Source organism: Cottoperca gobio, chromosome 8, assembly GCF_900634415.1.
Source record: "Cottoperca gobio chromosome 8, fCotGob3.1, whole genome shotgun sequence".
NCBI lineage: Eukaryota > Metazoa > Chordata > Actinopteri > Perciformes > Bovichtidae > Cottoperca > Cottoperca gobio.
This window is the reverse complement of record NC_041362.1, coordinates 13951453-13957494: the sequence shown is the minus strand read 5'-3', so window position 1 is coordinate 13957494 and position 6042 is coordinate 13951453.

Genomic DNA, 6042 nt, shown 5'->3' with positions numbered 1-6042 from the left:
AGCCGGAGGGGGGGGGGGGGGGGGGGGGCTGCTGGGAAGGGTGTGACCAAGGCGGCTTGACTTGCCAGCGGCACAGAAAGATCCTTTAGTCCCGTCTAAAAACTATAGTCATGTCACCCATTAAGTCATAATGTAACAGGACACAGTCACCCTCATGATAATTCATATATTTCCCAAGTTTTCACTGGAATGACATGCCACAAGATGGGCCTTATTTCTTGAAGAATATAAAGTAGTTTATACCTCCTTTAGAATTGCAAATTACTTGGATAATCCTGATTTCTGTCTGCTTTGTTTGAGTTGTTTTGTGAGGGAACAAACCTCTCAGGTTATTCAGGTTCTTCTCAAAAAACTTCTTGCAATTTCCTCATTTCTATTGAAAGCCACAGGGAATAAAAAATGATGGCTTTGTACACTTGCAAAAGCATGTCATGATTTATCAATGTCTATGGTGTGTGTATGTGTGTGTGTGTGTGTGTGTGTGTGTGTGTGTGTGTGTGTGTGTGTGTGTGTGTGTGTGTGCGTGTGTGTGTGTGTGTGTGTAACAGGTGATACAGGTGCGTCCATACAAACATTGCAGGACAGCATTCCATCAGATTGACTTGTCCATTGTCTCTGTGCAACCGTCTCATCATTGTAAATAGAGAGGAACGCAGTCCCACATATTTCAGACACACATGCATCACACACTGTTGTTTTTCTCAAATCAGGTTCTATGAATAGACTTTAAAAGTGTATAGTGAGCTATGAATAGACGCCTACATTTGTAAATGGAGAATGATGCTTAAAAATAGGTAGGTGGGGATTAAAACGTCACAGTTTTACAGCATGGACAGAAAAGTAGCCGAGACTTGAACTACAGTGTGTAAATGATCAATGTGTGTCTGTGAACTGTAAACTTATTTTTATTATTTTTTTACTATTAATAAGCAATACCTGCTGGCTGGCTGTGACATTTTATTTTGGTGTTTTTCTTCTGTCACGTTCTCTGCTATGTTCAGAGCAAAGGATAAGCCAAAGACAGCCTAAGCCAATTGTGTTTGTCGGTCTCTGTGTGAGAAAGAAAGACAGACGTGGACGTCATGGTGCGAACAGGCTGTTTAAACAATACCTTTCTGTTATCAGTCACACTAGTTTATAGCTTGAAACAAAATAGAGCTGACTGACGGAAATACACTGATTACTAATTATTAAATAACTCAAGACCTATACCAAAAAATATTTTCAGGCAGTGATAGAAACCAAAACCTTTTCACTGATGGATCATCTGAACTGATAACTCATCAATGTAGAATTAATGTGTTAATTGTTAAACACACAACCTTCCTGAATCACACAGGAACAGTCAATATTTATCTCAGATAGCCTTTTATTCTACTCAGAAGAGGATTATGTACCAAAGCTGGTTTGTTCAACAATACAATAGGTAACAGGAAAAGGGCATTATGTCTTTGTGTTATTAAATATATATATATTTCTCTAAAATACAGCTGAAAAATACAAAACAAAAACAACTGCAATTGCTCAAACAAGTGTGACAAATGCTTTCCTCCCTCACCGCATGTGATCGAAGATAACCCCAAATGTAAAGTTCAGGGGAGAGGTCATATCAGATCTTTTATTTAGCAAACAGCACGTAAAACAAAACCACCATTGAAAAAGTTTCACCTTGACATATACGACCATTTACCAACTCCTGACAACATATTTGTTCATGTTTGTGCTTTCTTATCACGTCTGCCCGAGTGTTATCATATTTTCCTCCGTGCTTTATCGAGCCTGTTCCAGCTTGTGCAAACCTGGACTGTGTGCCATTGAAGGCAAAACATTTGAAATTGTCAGTGAAGGTCAGCAGGGATGTTTTATAACGTATTGGTGCCTCCTGCAGACCAGATCACTTCACTCCACTGCAGGTCCAATTTCAGCCAACAGAGGTCAGGAGTGTTCTACTTTTTATTATAAGACTTGTGATCATATTGTAACTTAAAGGTAACTCGGGAGGTCCTTCAAACTGAACCTCTGCAGCCATGTGTGTCCTTTAATATGCAATCAGCGCTGGTGACCCTTAATTGAAAAATAAATTTCAGCTATTAACATTAAATACCACAGCCTGCCAGCTTTAATATAATTACCCCTATTCTCAACACTCATACCCTATTAGAGACTCATTGGACACTTAGCTTTCCTATTTGCACCCTCAGGTCTTACACACTGACGGAGGCTATTCCAGGTCACAGAAGTAATCAGATTACTTATTGTTAATATCACCGCTGTTATCTACTGGTACATTCTTGTCTTGAGATTTTCCATATTGCACCCACATTATAAAATGAAGCAGTTTGTCACAGACTGCAATAAATAACAGTTTCAAAGGCAGTGAGACATGTGCATCATGTTCATTTGAATATAAATCAGCAGCATGTGTGAATATAGCGCTTCACATAAGGAAATTCGCACACGCGCTGCATGAATTACTGGTGCATCAGTTTCAAAACGTACAAAGTTATGTAACGGCGAAAGGGGGAAAGACTGGCAGGATTCAGTCTTTGGCCCGCAGTGGAACACGTGGTTCCAGACGGAGCTGAAATCAGCAGAACAGCAGAAGAAGACAGAAAGCATGAAACAGGATAATGTATAATACCTGCCACTCCTGCCAGCTTATTAGCCAAATCTTTTCACACAGTGTGCAAATGGCATTATGCTTGCTGGGGGCTGGTATGAATTCTACCTGAAGTAGGTGAGCAAGGACAAAAAAGTGCTTTAAAAGTTTAACATTTACACACAGACAAACACACCCCCCCCCCATACTACACACCCATCAGTCCAAACCCATGTTCTCCTTTTGCCTTGGTCCTCTTGGTATGTGTTACTTTGTATATTCTCTTCTGTTTGTTTACATGTACTTGCTTTCACTTGTCCTGTAATCACTTAATACAAAAATAATTTAGCATTTACACATTTGTAACACATCAGATTTAAGTTTAACATGAACCTTTTAGCTACCAACAACCATCAGCGCCTAGCTTACGACTGTACTGTAAGTGATCATGGAAAACAGACCAAGTTACATCTTGAAATCTATAATTCAGGGACACTCTAGTGGGTATTCACCACAAAAGTAGTCTCGCATAGCCCGAATTATTACCACAAAACTAACTGATGTGATGTGAACCAACAGTTACAGAGGAAACATTAATAACACACAGTGTTAATCTTACTCAGCCGCAATTAATTCAAACACTGCCCGCTTTTTATACATAACCTAGCAAAATGTGATTTAAAAAAATAATATTGAATTGATCAAGATAGCTTTGCACCCACTTATGCAAACATTTATATCCTTGTGAAAGTGCTGATGCAGATACAGGTCATCTGTGTTTCCACAAAGAAAACCCACTATAATTACAGTCAGGCTGTGAGTAATTCAACTTTTACTTGACACATGTTTTAAAGAGCAGAGCTTCTCATTGATCACATTTAATCTGGGTTCCGCCGATATCCTGTGCATTGTTTTTCCAATTTTTAAAAAACTAACAAACCCTTCACTCAACCATGAACAGAAGAGTGAGCATCTGCTCAGTGTCAAAGGAAATCCAAAGGATTCTCACTGAGATAAGATAAATGGAAGACAAAATGTGTCATGGGGACAATATAATGTGAGACAGGAAGCGAATCAGTGGACACAGACGAGCTTTGTAACAGAGAAGAAGAAAAGAACAAACTAATGAGAAACTGCGGCCTTCAGAGTAAACAGATGGAGAACGGCAGTGATGTCTTCGTCTTTGAGGGGAAGTTGAGAGACTTTGTGCCCACTTGCTTCCGCTGACACGCACACACACACACACACACACACACACACACACACACACACACACACACACACACACACACACACACACACAAACACAAACCAGTGTGTGTGCCCTCTGCATCAGTGCCCCTGACAGGATAAAATGTTTTCGTCACTCAGGCAGAAAAGCTCTAGCTTGCATACTAGATGTGTTGTGCGTAACACATATGTCCCACAACTGTTGCTATTCATGTTTTTCACACAGATAATGTTAATCAGTTAAAGATTCCCTGTCAATAAGATTTCTCAGTATTTTTAGAAAATGTGTCACTGGGCAACTTATGCAATGCAATAATAATAAAGCCACTTCACGACAGCGTTAACACTTGCTGCTCAAAACATCCGGAGCTGTCTTCACTGCAAATGGACACAGGAAGTGATGTAAGTGCATCAGCTGAGCGATCTGAGCAGTGGAAAGGGGGACGAACAGTTGAGCACCACGGTGGCTGAGTAGACAAAGAGCAGAACCACCTACAGAAAATCTAACTTGACAAACAAAGAATAAAATCCAAAGAAAGAAAGGTGCTGCCCACGCTGATTGTTTGAGAAGTGGGGCTGGGAAGCGTTGACAGAAACACAACAGTGATGACCAAAAAGCCCAAATATACATACAGAAATTAAACAAATTAGCTTCACAAACTGGCTTTAATGCTGAGATATCATCCATATTTATGCTCTTTTAATACTCTTCAGCATGTATAGACTTTATACAAAAAATACAACTATCTGTGATGTGTTGCTTCCTCATTGAGTTGCCATACACGTCCTCCTGTGTAGGAACTCATGGGAAATCATCACACACACAAAAGTAAAGATTGCGCTTTGGCCCTTGAGCTGAAAAGCAGTTCCACTTCCTCTCCCCCTCTTCCTCTTCTATTCTTCCCCTACTGCACAGCCAGCCCTCCTCTCTTCCTCCTGCTCTCTCTCTTCTCATGGCTGAGTCAAGTGACCAGCTGACTGGGGGATTTCCTGGACAGGTCATGGTATTGAAACCACAGCCCCATCCATGCTTTCCTGCTGTTCTCCTTTGTCCAGTTCTATTTAGTCCTGTTCATTTTGATCATCGTTTTAAACATTCATCTCGTAATCTCTCTCACTTTTCTGGAATACAGTATATATATATATATATATATGGAGAGAGAGAGATACTGTATATATATATATATATATATATATATATATATATATATATATATATATATATATATATATATATATATACGTAGGGAAGGGAATTGGTCTTAAAGGATGTCCATGTTCTTGTTTTGTTTTTTTTTGCAAAAGTATTGCACTGCAGGATCATTTCATGAAGAATAAATAAAAACACAGAACTCAGGATTCTGAACAGCTACAGACAGCAGCAACATTTCTCATGCCATATTTTGACAAGACAAAAGGGCAAATGCGTTCTCATTCTGTGACAGCTTTTCGCCTGAATGTGCACTTTCTGATCTCATAAATAAGAGCTGAAATGTGTATGTTGTAAGTAACATATTTTATATAAGTACTGATGTACCCGTTTGTGCAATATTCTGCAGTTTTCAGAGCAAGCATCAGTGACTTTTTAGGCTAACATCTGAGTCCGCCGTGTTTCTTTACTGAATATGAGTGTGTTGTGTGCCATGGCTGTATTAACGTTATTTTGTTCACTGTGATGTGTTAGCAGCAGAAATGGCTAGACATATGTTAGTCAAAAGAAGACGATAACAGCCTTTTTTTCCAACTTCTTTCATTTGGTTTTTGAGTCTCATCAATATCTACTGGCATCAGAGACTTGAAGCATAAAACAGAAGCAAGACATCCTGACCAATCACGGTGTGTGTGCGGTCTCCACACGGATAACGTCTTAGTGTTGATTAGTGGTATGATTATCTATGTTTAGTGTAGTTTGACAATATATAGATGAGAATGTTTTCTTGACATTCGGATCAGCATTTGTCCTTCAATCCAGTGGGTCAGTTGAGCATTGCTGTTTCTTAAACCTCAAACTTCTTAACATTAACTTTCTGTTTTGGTTAAATCTAGCAGGTGAAGTGAGGAAAATGGGGGTTATATTTATGCTTCTGTTACGCCCGCAGTGTGTCAGTGTGATTTTCTCTGATCCTGCATGTCCCTCCGTTTTTTAAATTAAAAGTTTTCCCTGGCAAACCTTTTTTTATACTATCCACTATTTTCCAACTTTACTCCGGGGC